General features: G+C 45.0%; 1 long non-coding RNA gene across 1 annotated transcript in view; it reads right to left on the reverse strand.

Annotated features, from left to right (window-relative positions):
* Positions 1-9,071: 9,071 nt before the first annotated feature.
* Positions 9,072-13,199, reverse strand: part of LOC130366799 (uncharacterized) — a 31,167-nt gene continuing 27,039 nt past the window's right edge. The window contains exon 3 of the long non-coding RNA XR_008891932.1: positions 9,072-9,135. This is a non-coding gene — a long non-coding RNA (uncharacterized LOC130366799). The remainder of the gene's footprint in view (positions 9,136-13,199) is intronic.

A 13,199-nucleotide genomic window follows, 5' to 3' on the forward strand; every position in this document is an offset into this window, starting at 1 on the left:
ACAAGGAAACGCTTTCACTGGCACAATGGCAACAAGATCCGGCGAGGGAGTGCAGGGGAAGTGAGGTATAAGTAGGGAGTGCACAGGTGATCACACTAATTAAGCCTGCTGCGCCAATCAGTGGCGCAGTGGCCCTTTAAATTGCAGAGACCCGGCGCGCGCGCGCCCTAAGGAGCGGGGCCGCGCGCGCCGGGACAAGACCGATGGGGAACGGGTCAGGTACGGGAGCCGGGATGCGCATCGCGAGCGGGCGCCTCCCGCACCGCGAATCGCATCCCGGCTGAGAGAGATACTGCAGCGCACCCGGTCAGCAGGTCTGACCGGGGCGCTGCAATTGCGAGGATGTTGCGAGCGCTCCGGGGAGGAGCGGGGACCCGGAGCGCTCGGCGTAACACCCACATTAGGAAGAAGCAGTTTCCCCACATTAGGTAGTAGCAGGTTCCCCACATTAGGTAGTAGCAGGTTCCCCAAATTTGGTAGCATTGTAGTTCCTCCTCCCCCCCCCTCCCCCCACCGACTCACACACACACACACACACACACACACAGGCAACCACACATGCACACACACACACACACAGACAGACAGACAACCACACATGCGCACACACACACACACACACACAAACAGACAACCACACATGCACACACACACAGACACCCCCACATACACATAGACAACCTTACCTGACCTGCGCTGCGCTTCTCTTCTCTCCGGCGGCGCCCTGACTAATGACGTCACTGTGCGGGTCTGCGGAGGTATGTCACATGTGCGACGTCCCTCTTCAGACTCGGGCCGCCAGCCAACGGGAGACGCGGAGGAGGTCGGGGTAAGTGAAGCCTTCCGGTGTAATGAAGAAAACTGTGCCCTGAAGCGGAATGTGACCCTTCGCATAGGGACACAGTTGAGGGAGGGTAGTGGGAATGTAATGAGAGGGAGCGGCCTGCGTAGCAGAAAACTGTGTCCCTGTGCGGAGGGTCACATTCCGCTACAGGGCACAGTTTTCTTCATTACACCGGCATTTAGCGCTGCTTGTGCGAAGCAGGGCTAAATCCCGGGCGTCGGGCAATACAAATTATATATACTTGGTGCAAGCTGTGTCAGCCGCCTGGCGCCCCTGTTGCTATGGCGCCCTGTGCGGCCGCACAGCTCGCACACCCCTAAGGCCGGCCCTGGGCGCAAGAGGAGCAACAGGGAAGGAGCAATGGCTGGCACAGCAAGAAAAGACTGGCAGGATCAGAACCAGGTAATTGGCGAAATAGGAAAAAGAACATTAATGAAGACGAATGGATGAACTAAAAGGGGGGAGAAATATAAAGGGAAGCAATATGATAATCAACAAGGGAGAAAAAAGAATAAATATATTAAAAATGGATATATTAAATTAATAAGGTTAGATAAATGAAAAAAGGGAAATAAATGAAAAGAACAAAAAGGAAAATCTATAATTCAATAAATAATAAAAATAAAGGATTATAAAATATAATTATATCAATAAAATACAGAGAGATGATGTACTGAACTTTCTCAGGCAGTAGCAGCAAAGAAAGAGGAAGAGTTTGGTACAAAACTGCCTTATATCATCTGTGCTTTATCCTGATTGGTGTGCTATGGACATGTAGCATGTTTGGTTAGGCTACCTAAGTTTTTCTCTGTATTATACCTATTTGCTTTTACTGCTAAATTCAGTAAAGAAAGAGTTGCATGCATAATGTGAGTCTCCGTCTTGTAATAAAAGTTCAAAATGGAGCTACAAATGTCTTATCATACAAAAGAAGCTGACACATTGTGAGAACATTACCTTTATCCTCAAAGTTGAACAGAACATCTAGCAACCTGGAAACTAAAATGAGAAAATTGCGGTTTATACGAGTGCTGAGAATCAGTTTTCCCATTTTATAAATCATTAAGGTCTGATCGGTTAGGTTCCATGTTGTGACCACCATCTCACCATCTATGACATGAGCCCCTCAACCAATCAGTTCATCCCTAGAACATAACCAGGGATACTTTTATTAACTTATCCCTTGCCCTCCCAATGCAAAGATGTGTGAAGTTGTACTTAATCATCATTCAGTCCCATTGCCACAAGTTTATAATATCCAGCCCCTACCAATGTAGTCACCTTTACAGACATCTGCAAAAGAATGGGTCGCTCTGCAGAGCTCACTGATACCAGCGTGGTACTGTGAGAGGACACCACCACTGCACCAAGTCCGTTTCTGATATTTCTTCCCTTTTACATCTTACACCATCAGTTGTGGTTGATATAATTGAGAAGTGAAATTTATGGAACCACAGCAACTCAGCCACAAAGTGGAGACAATGTAAACCTATGGATCAGGGTCACCTAGTGCAGAGGCATACAATAGTGCATAAAAGTCACCAACCCTCTGCCAACTGCCTGGGTTTTGCTCTGCTTGGGTTTCCATGGCCGATCAGCTGCATGCCAGCCTTACATCTTCAAGCACACTGCCAATGTGTTAGATGGAGAGGTGTAAAACACCACCAGTAGAGCAGTAGAAAAGTGTTCTGTGGAAGGATGAATGACCCCTCTCTATCTGGCGTCTGATAGACAAGTCTGGGTTTGGTTATTCCAGAAGAACATTACCTGCCTCACTGCATTGTGCCAGCTGAAAGGGTTGGTGATGGAGGGATAATTCTATGGGGTTGATTTTTAGGGGTCGGCTTAGGACTCAGTCCCTCTCATCCAACCTCAGTGTTTGACCTCACAAATGTTCTTCTGCAAAAATTCCCAGTACACCCCAAAATCACATGGAGAGTCTTCCCAAAAGGTGGGGGGAACCAAATACATATTAATGCCTATCGATATAGAATGAGATGTCCTAAAACTTTCTGTAGGTGCAATGTGTATGTGTCTCAATACTTTAGTGTTAAGTACCTGATTTCCAGAGTTTTTCTAGACCACTTATTATACTTGGCTCTGAAATGGGTGAAAAGAAGTAATATAGAGAAATGATTAGCAGTTGTAGAAATGTATGTTTTTTTCTGCATTATCTTTGCATTTGAATAGTTTTTAAATCAAATATTAGTACAAAAATAACAGATTTTTTTTTACTTTTTAAAAAGTTGCATATAAATAAACGTGTCTAACATCTTAGGACACTGAAACCAATCCCTTTTTTAGACTCGGCCAAAAAGTTCCTTTGACACAGAAATGTTGTAAACGTTTGAACAAAATGAGCCTTGTGTAAAAACTTCTGGCTTATTTATGGCGGAAAACTGGCATACAAGCCTTGATAATCCCCCGGTATGTTTACAAATTGAATTAGAGTGTAAAAGAAAAATCATCTAGAGATCTCCTTACCCATCGTGTTATCCAGATCTGCAACTTTTCTCTGTAGAACTGAGTCTGTAGGAAATAGAACATTGCTAGTGAATTCCACTATCATGTATTTGACTAGAATGTGATATACTATATGCTATGATGATATACAATACGCTACGACTATGATATTCTATATGCTATGACTAGGGATGAGCAAATCAAATCAGACGAATTCGAATTCGTTACAAATTTCAGAAAAAATTCAATTCACAACTAATGCGAATATCACCGCGATTCGATTGCGCGAATCGCTTCATTAAACTCCATTTAGTGTGGTCCAGGGGTAGGGCATCTAAAATGGCAGATAAACATGTGAGGACATGGGCAAGGAATCCTCAGAAGGCGGGAACAAGGGTTGACGTGATGACCCGGAAATCACATGCAGCCTACCAGCAGCCAGCCACCCCTGTTACAGCCCTATATAATCGGCAGCCATCTTGCGGCCACTCACATCATCATTCTGTTGCAGAGAGGGACAGAAAAGCTTTTTTACATCAGCGATTTACCTCAAGCCCAAATGTAGCCTAGAAGCACTAATAGGGAAGGGAGAGAGATTGAGACAGAAAGTGCAATTGTGGGTGTATTACAGCACTGATTGGTCAGTGATTGACAATGTGATTCAAGAACATCAAAGAGAGAATTTCTGTGTCATGTACTGACCCCTTAGTCACATAGTCACATGTTACAGTTCTAAACAAAAAACATAGTGCTCAGCTGTGAACCTCATAATGCCCCCATGTACTTTAAAAAAAAAAAAAAAAACAGCTACTACTTACAATGTGAGAATATGAACCAAGTGATGCCTCCTAAGGCCATGAAGATAATGACCATCAATACGGTCAGAACTACCATCATGGACGTTCTATATCTCTTCTTTTTTGACATATCTGAAAAACAATGAAGGGGCTGCATTTATTATTTTAAGAGCTTCTGTGGGATTACATTGAAAATTCCATGTATTAATTCACCGTGTAATTCTGTATTGTTCTTCAAAAATGATGACATTTTTACATATATGAAAATAACAGGAAAGAATGAGATTACTTTATGTCAGGATAACAGGGTGAGTATGTATGTTCCTAATTTCCACCTGCACCCCTGTCTACTCGGATGATCCAACCTAGGTAGCAGCCCCCAACTTGGAAGCGGTCCCTTTACTGAGTAAATGCCAGGGAGAGGGATAGAGAAGACAAGAAAATCAAAGTCAACAAAGTAGGGTCAGTAACCGGACGTCTCGTCAGGGTCCAAATCGGCATACAGAGGGATAGTCAGAGTCAGGTCCAAGGGTGTAATCCAGGAAAGTATGTCAAGGTTCAAACCTCAAAGACAGAAGGGGTTTCCTGATTACAAGCAAAGAAATCAGAAGCACAGCAGTAATATCCAGAAGGAAAGCATGTGGGGCTATAAAAGACCAATCACAAGTGTCTGTGACCAGCAGTTACCTGTTTAGAAGCCACATCATTGGCAATATAGGATGCCAGTGCTGAGCCTGGTTGGCTAGCATCCCTGCTCCTTGATTGGTAGACCAACCCCTTGTCATCAGGGCTGGTCACCACATCGTCGCTGCCACTATCGAGAGGCCAGGCTCGCCATCAGAGGGCAGATGGGTAGGTATCTGACATTTTAAAGGTTACATTTTGAAATAAATCTGTTTTTCTAATAAGTTTTTATTTTTCCCATCTGCACTGCATATAGTTTATACTATTATTATGTATCCACCAGTGCGAGAGGAAGAAGAATAAAAAATAAAAATTAAGACAACAGTGATGAATAAGGAGAAAGAGAAGAAGGTAAATAAGCAGGAACTGTGAAGAAGATGATGGACAAGGAGTAGAAGAAGCCAAAAGGTATTGCAAAAAAAAACATGGGTCTTCACAGGCGCATAAACAGCAATAAATTAGGTGGAATAGGTCCTCAAGTTCATAATTATTTACCGTATTTATTGGCGTATAACAGGCACTTTTAAAACTTAAATTTAAGGTAAAAAGCCTGCCTGCGTGTTATACGCCGATAAGTCTTCTGGTCACTGATTTAAAGCGGCCGCAGCAGCGGCTGCTTGTTAAGTATAAACAGCTCGGCCGCGGCCACTTTAAATCAGTCACCAGCGGCGTTTCCTCCCCGCACTGTCACTTGTTTTCTCCCGCACTATCCACAGGTACTGGTGTGGTGGATAGTGCGGGAGACGCTGATTAAAATGAGCCCTACCTTGTCCAGATCTGCCCTACCTTTTAATCAGCGTCTCCCGCACTATGCACCACACCAGTACCTGTGGATAGTGCAGGAGAAAACAAGTAAGTTTCACTTTTCATTTTCCCTACCTCCCCCTCCCTCATCATTCCCCCTTTCCCTGCTTTATAGTTTTGTTTATTTTCCTTACCTGGCTGCGCTTCAGCAGGTCATGTCAGGCGACGGGTCTTGCGGGCTGTGGTGTGTGACTTCCTCTGCCAGCTTCTCTGCTCGCCATCACTGACCTCACTTTTCATTTCTTGTAGTCGCCGCCGAAAAGTGACATCCCTGATGGCGCGCAGAGAAGCCGGCAGAGGACGTCCCTCATCTGCTTCACTGACAGACAGGTAAGGAAAGGGGAAGAGTGGTCTTCAACCTGCGGACTTCCAGATGTTGCAAAATTACAACTCCCAGCATGCCCGGACAGCAGTTGGCTGTCCGGGCATGCTGGGAGTTGTAGTTTTGCAACATCTGGAGGTCCACAGGTTGAAGACCACTGGCATGATGGGGGGATGATGAGACGGAAAATGATGAGGGGGGGAATGATGGGGGGATGAGACAGGGGGAAATGATGAGGGGGGGAATGATGGGGAGATGAGACAGGGGGAAATGATGAGGGGGGAATGAGGGGGGGATGATGAGGGGGGGGAATGATGGGGTCATGATGAGACAGGGTGGGGGGATGATGAGACAGGGTGGGGGAAAATGAGGGGGAAATGATGGTGGGGAGGCACTAAATGCTTTATGTCTGTATGGCTAGTGGTGGTCTATTACAGGGGGAGATGATGAGACATGGGGGTATGATGAGACATGGGGGTATGATGAGACATGGGGAGATGATGAGACATGGGGAGTATGATGAGACATGGGGGTATGATGAGACATGGGGGTATGATGAGACATGGGGGTATGATGAGGCATGGGGCACAGGGACTGATAAAAGGGAAGGAATGATGTGGCACTGGAGGGGACGGGACCAAACTGAGGTGCAGAAGAAAACGAAGTTGGGGGGGGATGATGTGGCATTTAGTCCAAGTCATTTATTTGAAATTTTATTTTTTTAACTTAAATTTCCCTCTTAAAATGGGGGTGCGTGTTATACGCCAGTGCATGTTATACGCAGATAAATACGGTATTTCAAGCACATAAAAGCAATGCGTTTCCTGCCCGTAGCAGGCACTTCATCAGGCAAGTGTGCACCCGCTACAGGCAGTAAACGCGTTGCTTTTATGTGCTTTAAATAAATAATTATTATGAACTTGAGGACCTATTCCACCAAATTTATTGCTGTTTATGCGCCTGTGAAGATCCGTGTTTTGCAATACCTTTTGGCTTCTGCTGTTTGGACCAGTGAGCTAGGATCGACCGGAGGATCGTGGCTGCTAACAGACCTTCTTTGATTAATACGCTGTACGGTGTTGTGCCCTTAGCGCAACACCTTCTGGTAAGTGTGACTTTTATTGCACTTATCCAGCATCATAACGTATCACACTAGGGGCGCGTGTGCCTTTTTTTCCTTTTTGTCTTTACAAGGAGTAGAAGAAGAAGGTTAGGAAGGACAAGAAGGTGAATTAAAACAAAATAAAGCAGGAGAATTAAAGATAGGATGTGAAGGATCAGGTGAGTTAAGAAAATAGAAGAAATAGTAAAAATGAAAAGATAATGGAGAAGTTTATAAATAATAGGTAGATGAAGTTGAAGAAGTTGAGATGAAGAAGAAGGGCGCAGTCAAGAATGTTAAATGAGTGAGAAGAAAAAGGAAGTGAAGACGGAAAAGAAGAAGAAGATGGTAAAGGGGGGGGGGGTGAAAAAGAAGAATTAGGAAGGAAAAGGTGATGAAGGAAAAAAAGGTGAATGAGCATGAGTTGTGAGAAGATTAATTAAAAATGAACTCAAGAATAGGGTTGAGCGGCATAGACCATATTCGAATTTGCAATATTTCGCGAATATATGGACGAATATTCGTCATATATGTGCTAAATTTGCATATTCGCTAAATTTGCATATGTGAAAATTCGCGTATGCGAAAATCTGCATATGCAAATTTTTGCATATGCAAAAATTCGCACGCCAGTCTCACACAGTAGTATTAGAGCCTTCTTTACACCACACAAGCTGGAAGCAGAGAGGGGTGATCACTGTGATGTGTACTGTGGAAAAAAAAAAAACAATATTCGTAATTACGAATATATAGTGATTACCGGCGACCACAGGGCAGGCGGCGTGTGACATCACGCCTCCGCCCCCATGTGACATCATGCTCCGCCCCTCAATGCAAGCTTATGGGAGGGGGCGTGACAGCTGTCACGCCCCCTCCCATAGGCTTGCATTGAGGGGCGGAGCGTGACGTCACACGGGGGCGGAGGTGTGACGTCACACACGCCGCATGCCCTGTGGTCGTCGGTAATCAGACCCGGAGCGAACGTGCTCTGGGGACTCATTTTAACTGGGGTGCTGCGTGCAAGATCACGGGGGTCCCCAGTGGCGGGACCCCCGCGATCAGGCATCTTATCCCCTATGCTTTGGATAGGGGATAAGATGTCTAAGCGCCAGAGTACCCCTTTAAAAAGATGGTCAAGAAGTATATCAAAGAGAATAAGAAGAAAAGAAAGTAAACAAAAGGGTGAAGAACAGAATGAAGAAGGGGTAGAAAAAAGGAGACAAGAAGAATTAGATAAAAAAAAGGAGAAGGGTGAAGAAGGACAAGATGGGGAAGGAAAAGAAAGTGTAAAAGAATGAAGTGAAAGTGAAACAGAAAACAATAAAGAAGAAGGTGAATATGTTTTACTATATGAAGGAGGTGCATAGAAGGTGAAGAGGGAGAAGGCAAAGGTAAAGAGGATTGAGTCAATAACATTAAAGAAGGCATGGGCAAAAGAAAAGGAGACACCTTCAAGGTAACGTGACCTTTATATCAGATAAAAACACAATTTTTTTATATTGGCGTAAAATGGACTACCTGTTTTGTCTGAAAAAATTGCATTTTCTGCTGCTGAGGACAAATCAAGACCTGAAAATAGAGAAAAATAAAATGTCAAACTAAATCCTTTATGTCATCAATTTTATCTGCTGAAAGATTGGAGATATTCTTTTTAATGTATCATATTTTTTGGTTACTTAGTCATATTTTGTCTTGTATAACTCCTAACAGCTGAAATACCAATCTGTATTTAACAATTCTACCTCAATTGCCTTGTCTTGACCATCTTATGTAAAATCCTACTAGCTTCTAAATGAGGCATGGCGGGAGGTCGTGCCCCCTTCCATGCTACTTTGCACCAAGGTCCATCTTCTTGGTTAAAATGTGTGACTTTCTAAAGCCTAAAGCCAGACGTAGTGACTTTATAAATTCTGACATGTTCTGTCTTTGACGTAAATTATATTAACAGAAACAAAACAAAACATAATTCCATTAAATTAAATGTAGAAAACGTGAGTATGTTGATGAGTATACATTACTTTTCAATGGTACGTCATCTTTGATAGAATTCTTAATTCACAAGCATCCGCGTTCTCATAATCTTCATCATGATCATTGCCTTTTTGACTTAGAGCGGAGACTGGAGATAAAGATACATGTGAGGTCAACAACATTATAAGAACATAGAATATTGTTAGCAGATAAAGACCACATCTAGTCTGCCCTTATAATATTTTCCTTATTTTTTTCCGAAGGATATACATACATTTATCCTAGGCAGATTTACAGTCACTTACTGAGGATTTACCAACCACATCTGCAGGGAGTTTGTTCCAAGCATCTTCTACTATTTTATTAAAAATATCTAATTGTCACACAAGACACTTCTCATGATGGGTAAAAGCAAAGATCTATCTCAAGACTTTAACAACCTGATTGTTGTAAAACATAACCATGTCATTTGTTACAGGTGTATTTCTAAGCTTCTGAATCTTCCAGTGAGCTCTGTTGGGGCCATAATACGGGAGTGGAAAGAGGAGGGAGAAGAATAATCAGAAGAATTTTCCAAGAGCCAAGGACACTTGTGGAGAGCTGCAAAAAGACATAGAATTAGCAGGTACTGTTGTCTCATAGGAAACAGTAAGTAATGAACTCCGCCACCATGGCCTGTATGGACGCTCACCACATTAAACCCCATTACTGAATATAAAGCATTTTGAAGCTTGTATAAAGTTTTCTGTACAAGATTTGGAAAAGCCAGTGAAATACTGGGAGAATATAGTGCGGTCAGATGTGAGAACTGTTTGGATGCCATAATACACACCATGTTTGAAGAAGAAATGACACTGCACATCACCCTAAAAACACTATAACAACAGTGAAGTTTGGAGGTGGAAACATCATGGTAGCTTTTTACGTAATCCCTTACTGTGGTCCTATGGACAGACACTTCCATCCTTGCTGTGGATCGTTGCAGCTCCTTCCGTGTCATTGTTGGTGTCTTTGTTGGATCTCTTGTTAATCCCCTAATTGCCTGCTCTGTGAGTTTTGGTGGGCCCCTTCTCTTGTCAGGATTGTAGTTATGCCAAATTCTTTTCATTTTAATGGATTTAATGGATGTCCAACCCTGATCTCTACTTCTCCATAACTTATTTTTTTGCTGTTGTAGGCTCCATGGCAGGGCAGCCATCAGGTGGGTATAACCCATACACCTGTATGGGGCCAGGACTTTCAGGAGGCCCGGCCGGCCCTGGACCTTTTTTTCTTTTCTTTTTTTCCAGCTTGTCAGTGAGTGACTGCAACTGTCACTCACTGACCGCTGGGGGCCCGCCAGACTATGACCAGGTCTCATAGTCCAGGGGGCCCGCAGGACCATGGCCTGCTCTTACTAGGGGTGCAGGCCCCTTAAGAGTCACGGCAGGGCCGGACAGGCCAGGGGATGATGGGAGTCGACGGGCCCCGCGCAGGCACGCACGTCTCCTCCAGTCACCTGACCTGTCCCTGCGCAATCTCCAGTCCGGACGATCCTCCCCGTGCACAGGAGCAGCAGTAGCCTCCGCTGCACTGATCCCCGGCAGCCAGCAGGGTAGATGAACTTGCGGGGCGGGGGAGGTTTGCAATGGTTATGAGAGGTGTGGGGGGAGAGGTGCTTGGGGTGTTATGGGGTGATGAGAGGTGCAGGGGGGGGTGAGAGGTGCATGGGGGGGGGGGTGATGAGAGGTGCAGGGGGTGATGAGAGGTGCAGGGGGTGATGAGAGGTGCAGGGGGGTGATGAGAGGTGCAGGGGGGTGATGAGAGGTGCAGGGGGGTGATGAGAGGTGCGGGGAGGTGATGAGAGGTGCAGGGGGTGATGAGAGATGCAGGGGGGGTTTAATGAGAGGTGCAGGGGGGTGATGAGAGGTGCGATAGGGTGATGAGAGGTGCAGGGGGGGTGATGAAAGGTTCAGGGGGGTGATGAAAGGTTCAGGGGGGGTGATGAGAGGTGTGGGGAGGTGATGAGAGGTGCAGGGGGTGATGAGAGATGCAGGGGGGTGATGAGAGGTGCAGGGGGGTAATGAGAGGTGCGATAGGGTGATGAGAGGTGCAGGGGGGGTGATGAGAGGTGCAGGGGGGGTGATGAGAGGTGCAGGGAGGGTGATGAGAGGTGCAGGGGGTGATGAGAGGTGCGATAGGGTGATGAGAGGTGCAGGGGGTGATGAGAGATGCAGGGGGGTGATGAGAGGTGCAGGGGGTGATGAGAGGTGCGATAGGGTGATGAGAGGTGCAGGGGGGGTGATGAGAGGTGCAGGGGGGTGATGAGAGGTGCAGGGAGGGTGATGAGAGGTGCAGGGAGGGTGATGAGAGGTGCAGTGCAGGGGGGGGTGATGAGAGGTGCAGTGCAGGGGGGGTGATGAGAGGTGCAGGGGGGTGATAGGTGCAATGCAGGGGGGGGGGGTGATGAGAGGTGCAGGGGGGGTGATGAGAGGTGCAGTGCAGGGGGGTATGAGAGGTGCAGTGCAGGGGGAGGGGTGAGAGGTGCAGGGGGTATGGAGGTGATGAGAGGTGCTTGGGGTGTTATGGGGGTGATGGGAAGTGCAGGGGGTGTTATGGGGGTGATGAGAGGTGCAGGGGGTGTTATGGGCGTGATGAGAGGTACAGGGCATGTTAAGGGGTTAATGAGAGGTACAGGGGGTGTTATGGGGTTGTTTAGAGGTGCAGGGGGTGTTACGGGGTGATGAGAGGTGCAGTGGTGGTTATGGGGGTGATGAGAGGTGTAGGGGGTGTTATGGTGGTTATGAGGAGAGGTGCGGGGGTTATAGTAATGATGAGGAGAGGTTTGGCGGGGGTGATGAGGAGTTATGAGGACACAGAGGATAAGAGGGAGTGTATATGTATATATGATGTGTATGCATGTATGGCAGTTTTATATTCAGGGTACAGTGTATGGCAGTATTATATTCAGTAAATACAGTGTGGGGCAGTATTATATTGAGGGTACAGTGTGGGGCAGTATTATAGTTAGTGGGTACAGTGTATAGCAGTATTGTATTTAGTGGGTATAGTGTATAGCAGTATTATATTCAGGTTACAGTGTGTGGCAGGATTATATTTAGTGGGTACAGTGTATAGAAGTATTATATTCAGGTTACAGTGTGTGGCAGAATTATATTTAGTGGATACAGTGTATAGCAGCATTATATTCAGGGTACAGTGTGGGGCAGCATTATATTCAGGTTACAGTGTGTGGCAGGATTATATTCAGGATAAAGTGTATAGCAGTATTATATTTAGTGGGTATAGTGTATAGCAGTATTATATTCAGGTTACAGTGTGTGGCAGGATTATATTTAGTGGGTACAGTGTATAGAAGTATTATATTCAGGTTACAGTGTGTGGCAGAATTATATTTAGTGGATACAGTGTATAGCAGCATTATATTCAGGGTACAGTGTATAGCAGCATTATATTCAGGGTACAGTGTGGGGCAGCATTATATTCAGGTTACAGTGTGGCCAGATTATATTCAGGGTACAGTGTATAGCAGTATTATATTTAGTGGGTATAGTGTATAGCAGTATTATATTCAGGTTACAGTGTGTGGCAGGATTATATTTAGTGGGTACAGTGTATAGAAGTATTATATTCAGGTTACAGTGTGTGGCAGAATTATATTTAGTGGATACAGTGTATAGCAGCATTATATTCAGGGTACAGTGTGGGGCAGCATTATATTCAGGTTACAGTGTGTGGCAGGATTATATTCAGGATAAAGTGTATAGCAGTATTATATTTAGTGGGTATAGTGTATAGCAGTATTATATTCAGGTTACAGTGTGTGGCAGGATTATATTTAGTGGGTACAGTGTATAGAAGTATTATATTCAGGTTACAGTGTGTGGCAGAATTATATTTAGTGGATACAGTGTATAGCAGCATTATATTCAGGGTACAGTGTATAGCAGCATTATATTCAGGGTACAGTGTGGGGCAGCATTCTATTCAGGTTACAGTGTGTGGCAGGATTATATTCAGTGGATACAGTGTGGGGCAGGATTATATTCAGGGTACAGTGTATAGCAGTATTATATTCAGGGTACAGTATGGGGCAGTATTTTATTTAGTGGGTAAAGTGTGTGGCAGTATTATATTCAGGTTACAGTGTGTGGCAGGATTATATTTAGTGGGTACAGTGTATGGCAGGATTATATGCAGGGTACAGTGTAG

This window comes from Hyla sarda, chromosome 4 (genome assembly GCF_029499605.1).
Source record: "Hyla sarda isolate aHylSar1 chromosome 4, aHylSar1.hap1, whole genome shotgun sequence".
Taxonomy (NCBI): Eukaryota; Metazoa; Chordata; class Amphibia; order Anura; family Hylidae; genus Hyla; species Hyla sarda.